Raw genomic sequence first — 13,479 nt, 5'->3', positions numbered from 1 at the left:
AGGAACGTCCATACTGTTCTCCATAGTGGCTGTATCAATTTACATTCCCACCAACAGTGCAAGAGGGTTCCCTTTTCTCCACACCCTCTCCAGCATTTATTGTTTGTAGACTTTTTGATGATGGCCATTCTGATGGGTGTGAAGTGATACCTCATTGCAGTTTTGATTTGCATTTCTCTGATGATTAGTGATGCTGAGCACCCTTTTATATGTTTGTTGGCAATCTGTATATCTTCTTTGGAGAAATGTCCATTTAGGTTTTCTGCCCATTATAGGATTGGGTTGTTTGGTTTTTTGATATTGAGCTGCATGAGCTGCTTGTATATTTTGGAGAGTAATCCTTTGTCAGTTGTTTTGTTTGCAAATATTTTCTTCCATTCTGAGGGTTGTCTTTTGGTCTTGTTTATGGTTTCCTTCACTGTGCAAAGCTTTTAAATTTCATTAGATCCCATTTGGTTATTTTTGTTTTTATTTCCCTTTCTCTAGGAGGTGGGTCCAAAGGACCTTTCTGTGATTTATGTCATAGAGTGTTCTGCCTATGTTTTCCTCTAAGAGTTTTATAGTGTCTGGCCTTACATTTAGGCCTTTAATCCATTTTGAGATTATTTTTGTGTATGGTGTTAGGGAGTGTTCTAATTTCATTCTTTTACATGTAGCTGTTCTGTTCTCCCTACGCCACATATTGAAGAGGCTGTCTTGTCTCCATTGTATATTCATGCCTCCTTTATCAAAGAAAAGGTGACCATAGGTGCATGGGTTTACTTCTGGGCTTTCTATCCTGTTCCATTGATCTATATTTCTGTTTTTGTGCCAGTACCATACTGTCTTGATTACTATAGCTTTGTAGTATAGTCTGAAGTCAGGGAGCCTGATTCCTCCAGCTCCATTTTTCGTTCTCAAGATTGCTTTGGCTATTCGCGGTCTTTTGTGTTTCCATACAAATTGTGACATTTTTTGTTCTAGTTCTGTGTAAATGACATTGGTAATTTGATAGGGATTGCATTGAATCTGTAGCTTCCTTTGGGTAGTATAGTCATTTTCACAATATTGATTCTTCCAATTCAAGAACATGGTATATCTCTCCATCAATTTGTATCATCTTTAATTTCTTTCATTAGTGTTTTATAATTTTCTGTATACAGGTCTTTTGTCTCCTTAGGTAGGTTTATGCTTAGGTATTTTATTCTTTTTGCTGCAATGGTAAACGAGAGAGTTTTCTTAATTTCTCTTTCACATTTTTCATCATTAGTATATAGGAATGAAAGAGATTTCTGTGCATTAATTTTGTATCCTGCTACTTTACTAAATTCATTGATTAGCTCTAGTAGTTTTTCTGGGAGCATCTTTAGGATTCTCTATGTATAGTATCATGTCATCTGCAAACAGTGACAGTTTTACTTCTTCTTTTCCAATTTGGATTCCTTTTATTTCTTTTACATCTCTGATTACTGTGGCTAAAACTTTGAAAACTATGTTGAATAATAGTGGTGAGAGTGGACAACGTGTCTTGTTCCTGATCTTAGTGGAAATAGTTTCAGTTTTTCACCACTGAGAACGATGTTGGCTGTGGGTTTGTCATATATGGCCTTTATTATGTTGAGGTAAGTTCCCTCTACGCCTACTTTCTGGAGGGTTTTTATCTTAAATGGGTGTTGATTTTGTTAAAAGCTTTTTCTGCATCTATTGAGATGATCTTATGGTTTTTCAACTTCAATTTGTTGATATGGTATATTGCATTGATTGATTTGCATATATTGAAGAATCCTTGCATTACTGGTATAAACCCCACTTGATCATGGTCTATATCCTGTTAAAGTGCTCTTGGATTCTTTTTGCTAGTATTTTGCTGCAGATTTTTGCATCTATGTTCATCAGTGATATTGGCCTGTAATTTTCTTTGGGACATCTTTGTCTGGTTTGGTATCAGGGTGATGGTCGCCTCGTAGAATGAGTTTGGGAGTGTTCCTCACTCTCCTATATTTTGGAAGAGTTTAAGAAGGATAGATGCTAGCTCTTCTCTAAATGTTTGATAGAATTCACCTGTGAAGCCATCTGGTCCTGGGCTTTTATTTGTTGGAAGATTTTTAATCACAGTTTCAATTTCAGTGGTTGTGATTGGTCTGTTTATATTTTCTATTTCTTCCTGGTTCAGTCTTGGAAGGCTGTACTTTTCTAGGAATTTGTCCATTTCTTCCAGGTTGTCCATTTTATTGGCATATAGTTGCTTGTAGTAATTTCTCATGGTCCTTGTATTTCTGTAGTGTTAGTTGTTACTTCTCCTTTTTCATTTCTAATTCTATTGATTTGAGTCTTCTCCCTTTTTTCTTGATTAGTCTGGCTAATAGTTTATCAATTTTGTTTATCTTCTCAAAGAACCAGCTTTTAGTTTTGTTGATCTTTGCTATCGTTTCCTTCATTTCTTTTTCATTTATTTCTGATCTGATCTTTATGATTTCTTTCCTTCTGCTAACTTTGGGTTTTATTGTTCTTCTTTCTCCATTTACTTTAGGTGTAAGGTTAGGTTGTGTACTTGAGATGTTTCTTGTTTCTTCTGGTAGGATTGTATCGCTATAAACTTCCCTCTTAGAACTGCTTTTGCTGCATCCCATAGGTTTTGGGTTGTCATGTTTTCATTGTCATTTGTCTCTAGGTATTTTTTGATTTTCTCTTTGATTTCTTCAGTGATCTCTTGGTTATTTAGTAGCTTATTGTTTAGCTTCCATGTGCTTGTATTTTTTACAGACTTTTTCCTGTAATTGATACCTACTCTTATAGCATTGTCTTTGGAAAAGATACTTGATATGATTTCAATTTTCTTAAATTTACCAAGGCTTGATTTGTGACCCAAGATATGATCTATCCTGGAGAATGTTTCATGAGCACTTGAGAAGAAATTCTATTCTGTTGTTTTTGGATGGAATGTCCTATAAATATCAGTTAAGTCCATCTTATTTAACATAGGGCTGGGATGTCTTTGATGGTCCAATATCCTGAGCTCAGCTCTCCCACCTCCGAGGCTCAGGCCTGACACCTGGCCGGAGCACCAAGACCCTGTCAGCCACATGGCTCAGAAGAAAAGGGAGAATAAATAAATAAATAAATAAATAAAATGAAGTTATTAAAGTAAAAAAAATTTTTAAATATTATTAAAATTAAAAAAGTAATTTAAAAAAAAGAAGAGAGCATGCAAACCAATAAACAATCCGCCAATGATAACAAGCGCTAAAAACTTAACTAAGGTAAACATATAAATCATAAACTAGTCAGTCACATATGGCAAACCCTAAGTCTACAGTTGCTCCCAAAGCCTCAATTCTGGGATGATTCGTTGTCTATTAAAGCATTCCAGAGATGCAGCGTACATCAAGTTGATTGTGGAGATTTAATCCACTGCTCCTGAGGCTGTATGGAGAAATTTCCCTTTCTCTTCTTTGTTGGCAGAGGTCCTGGGGTTCAGCTTTAGATTTGTTCCTGCCTCTGCATGTAGGTTGCCCTCTGGCATCTGTTCTTCACCCAGACAGGAAGGTGTTAAAGGAGTGGCTGATTACGGGGCACTAGCTCACTCAGGCCAGGGGGAGGGAGGGGTACGGAATGCGGGGCGAGCCTGCGGCGGCAGAGGCCACTGTGACATTGCAACAGCCTGAGGCATGCCGTGTGTTTTCCCAGGGAAGTTGTCCCTGGATCATGGGACCCTGGCAGTGGTGGGCTGCACAGGCTCCCTGGAGGGTAGGTGTGGATAGTGACCTGTGCTTGCACACAGGATTCTTCGCGGCTGCAGTAGCAGCCTTAGCATTTCATGGCCGTCTCTGGGGTCCGCGCTGATAGCCGCGGCTCGCGCCCATCTCTGGAGCTTGTTTAGGCGATGCTCTGAATCCCCTTCTCACACACCCTGAAACAATGGTCTCTTGCCTCTTCGGCAGCTCCACACTTTTTCCCAGACTCCCTTCCGGCTAGCTGTGGTGCACTAGCCCCCTTCAGGCTGTGTTCACGCAGCCGACCCCAGTCCTCTCCCTGCGCTCCAACCAAAGCCCGAGCCTCAGCTCCCAGCCCCCGCCCGCCCCGGCGGGGGAGCAGACAAGCCTCTCAGGCTGGTGAGCACTGGTTGGCTCTGATCCATTCCTCTGTGCGGGAATCTCTCCACTTTGCCCTCTGCACCCCCGTTGCTGCACTCTCCTTCAAAGCTTCCCCTCCCGCCCACCCCCTGTCTCCTCCAGTGAAGGGGCTTCCTAGTGTGTGGAAACTTTTCCTCCTTTACAGCTCCCTCCCACTGATGCAGGTCCCGTCCCTATTCTTTTGTATATGTTTATTCTTTTTTCTTTTGCCCTACCAGGTACGTGGGGGGTTTCTTGCCTTTTGGGAGGTCTGAGGTCGTCTGCCAGCGTTCAGTAGGTGTTCTGTAGGAGTCGTTCCACATGTAGATGTATTTTTGATGTATTTGTGGGGAGGAAGGTGATCTCCGCGTCTTACTCCTCCACCATCTTGAAGGTCCTCCCCATCTACTTTAAATAAACATAACCACTGACTTATGTTTCAGTGTACACTTAGCATTGTTAGATAACTGTATTAAAAAGCACTTCTTTACATTGTGAATATAGGCCTAATTTAGGCAAATTATATCTCCTATAGTGACCTCAAGTGTTGTTAAATCAATGTAAAGAAGAAAAGTTTACCCTATTTTGTTGATTTTAGTACCTGAACCTGGAATAATGCTAGTTGCAGACACAGAAAGCATCAAATAGACTAATACCTATGCTATGAGGTTTGATCCTCTGAAACGCTAAGGTTTGTCTTTTTTTCACACAGACTTAGAAGAACAGAGATCTAAGATTTAATTTTTCTTGATGAAGAATAAAGCTGTATTGATTGCTGAGAAAAGAAAATCAACCTATTTATTTTTACAATCATCAGATTGTAATCTATGGTCTTCTTTTATACATTGCCCAAAAGAGGCTACTGATTTCTGTAGATCTAGCAGTTTCAGAAATGGAACATTTTATGAGTGATATCAAAGTAATACAGAAGTTCCAAAGTAAGATACCTGGAATTGAAAATCCTGATAAAGTAGAAACTACTTTCCAGTTTCCTCAAGGTGCTCATTTAGTATTGTTTCCTAGTGCTTGGCAGATTCTCTTCCTCATCTCTGTGTCATGCACCTGAATGCAAAGATAAATGGACCCATAACATACCCATCTGAAAAGGAAAGAGAGAGAAATTGCATTTCTGGGCTCAGCAAAGAATTGTGGCAGGAAGATTTGGTGGGCTCCCCCAATCCCAGTCATGATGTTTACTGTGGTGTGGATTTAATCAGAAGTGTATATGGAGTTTTAATTTTTAAAAAACAGCAACTATTACTTTCTTCAGCTGTGATAAAGGAATGATTATCTAGTAGCATATTGTTCTCAACAAACCAGATGGAACTTTAGTACATCCTTCCAAATCCCCTCATGATTTAGTCTTAAATTGAGTAACAGGGAACAAAAGAATCAGTTTGCTTTTTAGGAAACAAATGTTTAATCATCACACTGGACCCAAGCCGACCTGCAAAATTCTTAGGACTGGCAAAACACAAAAATAAAAACAAAAGACACAATTTTTTTTTTTCAAAAACACTGCTAGCACTATCCAGTATTATTAAATCATTCAAGTTTGTCTTTGGCAAATCCAAGTACCCTGCTTCTCTGTCCTCTTTCCTCTTGCTATTACTCCTCTCCAGCAACTCCCCTTAGGTTCCTAGAGCTTTCAGATCTATCCGTGAACCTCAATTTAAATATGTAGAGAAATAAGCTAAAAACATTTTCTAAGAAATGTCAATGGTATTACTTTTTTCCAGGGTTTTTGTATGTTAAATTTAATTAAAAAAAAAAACTCCTGAGCACCCATTCTATTCCAAATTCTGAAAAAGAGTGAAGAAGAGGCCTGGACCCTGCCCCTGGGTTTTCAGTCTCAGAGGGGAGACAGAATTGTAACAGATGCCCAACCTACACTGAGTTAAGGTTAGGACAGAACAGTGTTAAAGGTACAGAGGAAAATGAAAAATTTTACTCTCTATTTTGGGGGTCATGGATGCCTTGGAAGAAGCACTGAGTGTGAGCTATTTGTAGGACTATAATCTGGAGATACCCAGGAGGAATTGAATATTTGGGTCTGGGACTCTGTAAAACATCAGGACTGAAGATATTAATTTGAAAAGCATCTGTGTCATCCATCCTCAGATCATAGAGAACTCTCTAAATGAGTATTTTGCAAAGCCTATAACTTGCACTAATAATCTCATGAGATGGTCTAGAGAAAATAGGGGTCTAGGATCAAATAAGATTAAGGAATACCACATGCTTTACCCCCTCCTTTGGAAATTTGTAAATGACATTAACATTTTAAAGGAACTGACAAGTCCTACAATTAGTCCAGATGTAGGAAAAGAAGCAGAGGAAGCCAAAAGAACAAGACATTTCAAGAAGATAAATATGATCATTTGTATAAATCTTAGAAGAAATCCCCAAAGTTAAGAATTGGCAGGAGAGTATCTCACTCAGTTTGTTGTTCCACAACTCAGCAGAGACCATGGCATATATTATGCACTCAATGAATATTTGGCAGATTAATCAGTGAATAAAGAAATGCAAGAGCAAAAGCAGTAATTCCTCATACAATTCCATTCAACGTTCTACAAAATGCGTATAAAGACAGAGAAAAAGACTGGCAGCGGTACAAAATATTTCACATAAAAGAACATCATTCAGTTTTGGAGAAAACTTCATAAAATACATAGCATTTGTTATGGAATTGGAAGTATATTCTTAGACTCTATAGCAGTGGTTTTCAATGGGAAAGAGGGAGGGCAATTTTGCTTACCAGGGAACATTTAGCAACATCTGGAGACATTTTTGTTTATCACGACTTGGGCAGGGTATGGCTACTTTAATGTATGGCCACCCTCCAACACACAGAACAGCCCTCCACAGCAATGAATCGTCTAGTCCAAAATGTCAATGGCACTGCTGTTGAGAAATTCTGTGGCACAACATATGATACAGCAGCACATACAAAGCAACAAGTGTGAGTCCAAACCAGGGGTAGGAAAAATCTTCGATTTACCCTCCTTTATCTGCCCTAAACTCTGGCCACAGAAATTACACAGACCAGAAAAACATGTGATTTTTTTTTCCAGCTGCCAAAGAATCATTTGTTAAGCCAAGCAGAGTCTGCCCATATATCCATTCAGGGGCTTCTACCCTTAAAGCCAGAGGTACATGTTGGCCAACACTAGCTGAAATGCCTTTCCCCTTAAGGAAAGAATTACTAAGTCCATCCTTTCTGGACTAATCACTATTAGAAACAAATATTCTAAGGTCTGTGCAAATCAATCTGCCTTTGGTTCTAGAGCTGAAACATGGCAGTGTCTGTACCTAGGAGAAGAGCAGCCCAGGCTAATGAAACCAAGAAAGCATCTTTTGGGACATGCCAGGTCTGGGTGAATCTCCACCTGTATAAGAATAAGCAAACAGAAAAGAACAGTAGGAAAAAGGCAAAGTTTAGCAAACTATGCTTGATGTCTTCAAAAACATGAAAGAAGGAAGTGTCCTCTGGAGTAAGAGAAGACTAAAGAGTGTTAAGTAAAGGCAGAGATACAAAGAAATCTGAATAAAATAATGAGAGAATGCACAAAACCCCAGAGCAAGAGCAGAACTGAAATTCCCATTAGAGATGCTATAAATGGATGTGACCAAATCAAATTGGTGATAAGGATAGCAGATTTGAGAAACCTAAAGTCTAAAGGTAAAGGACAGAAGTGAAAGTGACAGGAAAATTTATAGATATGGAGGAAAGGGAATAAAGATACAACCCAAGAAAGTTCTTTCTGACACAACTAAAGGAATAGTATGACACAGAAAAATCTGCCTAAGGTAAAAAAAAGAAACCCAAATTTATAGATTTAACAGCTTCCCTAAATATCAGACTAAAATAATAAGACTCATTCTGGAAACAATGGAAATCTGGGATTATAGAATAATATATGAATACTAAAAACATCAAAGAAGAACGGTGGCTTGCCTACAAGGGGATAAAAGTCAGGCTGACATTAGACTTCCTGAATCCTGAATAACACTGTATACCAAAGGAAAACAGAACAGGTTATATATATCCTGTGAAATAGAAATAAAATCTGTGAAAAATAATAAGAGAAAATTTACCAAAACATAATTGTGGTGACAAACTTGTGCTTGCCCTATCAGCCTGTGGCAAATTAAGCATAGAAAAGAATTCGAATTTGATTCCAGTTGATTAAAATACGATTTTCATATTTGAATGAATAAAATTGAAGTAATGTTGCATGTCAAAGAGAATAAATTTTTTCAACATCAAATATTACTGATATTATATATATATTATATATTAATCATAATGTCTGTCCCCGCTTCTTGCAATGACTTCGCTCCCTTCCTCTTTTTTCCAGCTCAAATGCAGTGTTGTTTTGGTAAATCAGCTCTCTGAACAAAAAAAAACGTCCTGCTTTGTAGCACTTGCCAGTTTCCATGGGGTTGATATTCCCACCATGGCCAATTTTAAGTTACAAAATGTTTTAACAACCAGCTGTCCAGATTCCTGAATATTTAATGATGGAGATGGTAAGATCCAACTACATCCCACCACTGAGAAATTTTACCTTCTCTGGTGAAGCAGTTCCTCACTTACCATGTTTCATTAAGGGTAGCTGTTTGCATTCATGTTTTTATCACCAGACTAGGAATCACTGGAGAGTAGGGACTGTAATAACAACAACCACATCAACAACAATAATAATAATGATGTCATCATTTGTTTGCTAAAGAGGGGAAAGATGGCTGAGAGTATTGAATCCTTGACAAAATAAGGCTACTGGCACTACAGATGGAAAAGACCATTGGAAGAGACCAGAAAATATATAGACTTTATTACTGGAGTTTGGCCTCAAAGCTTGGAAAGGAATCCTAAGCTCCGGTGAGCTAGAACAGACCCCAGTTGAGTCACAAAGTATCTTTGTTGAGTCCCTGGCCTATGTGAAGATGTGTCAGGTATTTATATTTGCTCCTTTTCCCTAAACACGCACTGAACTAAGCTTAATATCTTTCTACATTAATAGTATGATGAAGCCATGAAAGATAATTTCAAGGCCTAACAGAAAGCTAATGTACCCACTCCAGTACTGGACTGTGGAATCCATCTGATTACCAATGGGCTTTCTGAGGAAGTTACAGAAAAGAAACATTTCTCAAAGGAGAGAAGGCTTTGGATCCCTGTATGACAATGACATAGGGGAGAAGCCAAAATCCAACAAATCCAAAAGTTCATTCTGTGACTACCTGACATTTTAAGTCCTTTGCTCATCTCACCCAGAACTCTGCCCTCCAGAGCCCTAGCAAGGTGCTGTCGCCTAGGGGTTCCTATTGTCCCTGATCTGAAGCAGAGTCAGATCTCTAGGTGGGATGGAGGGACAGCTGGTGTTGTGAGTGGAAAAGAGCCTTCTCACTAGAGGTGGGGTAGTAACTCTGGCAGGGTCAGCAAACTTTTTCTTAAAGGGCCAGATAGTAAATATTTTAGACAATATTTAGACAACAGACAATACAGTTTCTGTTGGTAGAAATTAAGGGTACACAGTTCCCAATTCATAACAGTTAAATTCTCTTAATTTTCAGCAGCACAAAGTCATAAAAGAAGAAATATTAATAGTGATATAGAATAGAACCTAAGTATTTTGATCATTTCACCATAATCAAAACTTGAATAAGAACAACATAATTGCAAGGGTCAACATCCTCTTCAGCATTGAAGGACAGCAATATTTATTCATATGCCTCATTGTTAGTCTGGCAGTTTCTTGTTATATGAGAACCTTAAATTATGTTCCATGTGGAATTTTATTTTTAATGTGCAATCTGTGAGAACAAGACTGTTCTTGTTAAGATTTAAGATTTAATCTTGTCAAGATTAAACTTTATTTTGAACACAGGTTTAACATTTAGATGACCATTTGAGAATGTGACACATTTTATACATATTTCAAAAGTCCTTCTCTGACGCCAGGTCTGTACAGCTGAATTAACAATTGCAACAGTCAATCCAGTGTTTGCAGCTGTCTTAACAACCAAACCAGATTGCTGCATGGTCAATCAGTTGATCAATGCATAATTGATTGTGAAGATAGCCAGAAATATCAGCTAATTTGTTAACTGTGCAGAGATATAGACAAAGCCAATGAGCAAACTGAAGCAAGGAAATTAAAAGAATGTAATCAAAATTGTTCTGATCAAAGGTACTATTTGGATGAATGAGACCTAAATTTTATTTATTTTTTTTCCTCTTGGAAAATCTTGAGTATTTCATGCTTAGAATTCTTGACATTTATTAACTACCTCCAGCAATTCTCTTGTGGAATGTGCTTGAAATACGCTCTCCCTTGGCCCTACACCAATATTGCCACTTTGTTAAAATAAAAACAAAAGTATAAAATAGTATGTTTTCTGAAACAGACACAGACAGCAAGGTTATGTAACCAATTATTTTACAAGGGTGATACAATAAAGCAAAGGGGAGAGGAAGCTACAGGAGAAGGTGAATGTTAAAACCAGCATTTAAGAAAGAACATTTAAAAAGTAGATAAGAGCTTGAGAACTCATCCTCACACATAATTTAAAAGTTAAGTTTTAACAAATCATTTAATTTAGTATATAATATGTATTATATGTGTATCTAACACATATACAAAATGAAATGACATTATAATTATGTATATGTTTACATATGTTTTATTTTATAAATGTTATATAATTTTAGACAAGCAGGTTATTGCCTCTTGGAGATAAAGCATGAAGATACTCTGGCTGATTTTTTAAAAACCCTACGTTCAAAATATTTGTGGCCATGTATATGCAAACAGATACTACAAAACTACAAAATTTTTATGGAGTTAATATTAAAGTACTAATGGAAAACGAGCTTTATATGGCATTTGAACACTTTTTTCCATTTATGATTTCATTTGAGCCTCACAGCCTTATTCTGTAGGTCAATCAAGAACTAGCATCAGTCATATTTTAGAGATGAGGTACCTGCTGGTCGAATGAAAGAGGTGACTTTGCTGAGGTCACACTAATAGCTAAAGGGTGAAATAGATATATGATCAAGGTGTTCTGACCTTTTCTGTTGAATGATTCTTCTTTACACCATAGCAACACTGAGATGTGAAAAATAAGTTCTTTATTTTACAAATAATCCTTTTTCCTGAAACTTGCTAAGAACCTGTGTAAATATTACGTATAATGCACATGTTTATCAAGAAGAGTCAGAATAAGTTAAGCCACCCCAGTGAGTTAACTGTCTTTGGTTGTAGAACAATATGAAAACACACACAGTCGAAGCCTCATTTTGGTGCATATTTTAAGAACTTAATTGTCTGTTTGTCCAGACACACTGTGCTAACCACAGGGGAAGGAAAACAGACTTGCTTCTGTTTCAGACCGGTTGATATGGGAGCAATAATTCCTTGTTGTTTTAGAACTGTAATGTAAAATTATCAATATTTAATGGGTGAAATGGATTGGTGCATATACTTTCTTCAAAATAGCTTTTTCTCCTCTCTTCTTCTTTAGCTATGTCCTGTCAAAACGACAGTAAAACAAAAGTTTTAAAACATAGGCACAGGGCTTCCCTGATGGTGAAGTGGTTGAGAGTCCGCCTGCCAATGCAGGGGACGCGGGTTCGTGCCCCGGTCCGGGAAGATCCCACATGCCGCGGAGCGGCTGGGCCCGTGAGCCATGGCCGCTGACCCTGCGCGTCCGGAGCCTGTGCTCCGCAATGGGAGAGGCCACAACAGTGAGAGGCCCATGTACTGCAAAAAAAAAAAAAAAAAACCATAGGCACAACAACATCTAGATATTTACCACCAGTGGGATTTGTAGTTAATCAGCATGAAGAATGAGAAATAACTGAGGGAGACTTCCCAGTGACTAAAGGTGGAAAATTAAGTTTTCTTCTAAAACCTATGGTTTTGTTTCTGCATCTGAATAGTGTTGGAAACATGATTCTAGAAAACAACCATCTGGTTTTGGTTCCACAGAGAAAGAAAGTCACTTTCTAGTTCTCCACCCTCTACGTATCCTTTACCAATCTCCTTCAAATGCAGCTCATTTCCCACTTAAATCTTCATGATACCTCAGAATCTGCAACATTTGTTTAGTGTCTGTTATCTGTCAGGCATTGTGAAAAGCAGTCCTTATAGTTCATTATTATTTAACAATTCAAGTCTACCTTTCTTAATTTTACAATTTAATAACGCGTAGACTCCTTCAATATTACTCGTGATTTTTATCATTAGTGTTTCTCCCTTAATTTTTTTGTTTTGTTTGCTTCATATCAATATTCTGACTTCTATTATTTTCTTTTTGCAAATTTTAGTCACAATTTTTGAGGTTTTGGTATACACCAGACCCAATACAAATACATTATAAACATTATCTTATTTCATCTTACTTGACTTTCAAAATCCATAAAGTAGGCATTATTACCCCTATTGTACAGGTGGAAAGTAGGCTCAAATGTTCATTCATCAGAGGTCACACATTCATTCAGTGGCAAAACCGAAACTCAAATGTAAGACTCTGATTTCATGTCTCAGGTTTTTAACTTCTAACCAACTCAGCATCTGATTTGTTATATTTTTGTATACATAGGAACAACCAATATAAATATAGATTGAAAGTATATACCTATGATGGATATTCCTCTAATAGTTTATACAGAAGAGGAATAATTCATTGACCTTCCTTCTACACATTACCTCCCCCATCACACCCTCTGCCCCAGCCATGGCCCATGAGAATGTCTTGATTTCTTTCTATTGACACTAAAAAGTGCACCAGGCTAACTAATACATTCTTAGGTGTAAACTCTGCCCTCCTGTGTAAAGAAATAGGGGAAAAAACCATTTCTCCCTGTCAGGCTAAATCATATTTCAATTAGTACATGTAGCAGATAAAGATAAACTCAAATTCTTTCATACTTCTCCCACTTTCTTTCTCTTCCCTTGAATTTTGGCTGGCCTATTGCTTTGACCAATAGAGGACAAAGAAAGTGATGCTCTGCTATTCCTAGGCTCAGCCTTTAAGAGGACTGGATGCTTCAGCCCTGGTCTCTCAAAGTCCTAAGTCGCCAAGGAAGAAGTCAAACTACCCTTCCACCCAGAGAAACGTCATGAAAAGGCCTTGAAATTACATGAAAAAAACCATGGGCTCGGCAGAACCCAGTTTCTACCCATCCCCAGCAAGAGTCCAGGCATGGAGTCTCTTAAATCACATTCCCAGGAGACAGACTCTGAGATCAGAGATTTGTATGTAAGAGGTCATTGGGAAGTTTGCCCAAGAACAATACCTATGAGAGATGAGCCAAGCGGGTTGGGCATAGGGAGAAGGTGAACTGTGAAACAGTTGTACCAGGTGAGCTCTG

The sequence above is a fragment of the Tursiops truncatus genome, chromosome 12 (assembly GCF_011762595.2).
Source record: "Tursiops truncatus isolate mTurTru1 chromosome 12, mTurTru1.mat.Y, whole genome shotgun sequence".
NCBI lineage: Eukaryota > Metazoa > Chordata > Mammalia > Artiodactyla > Delphinidae > Tursiops > Tursiops truncatus.
The sequence above is the reverse complement of the archived record's forward strand: the minus strand, read 5'-3'. Positions refer to the sequence as shown.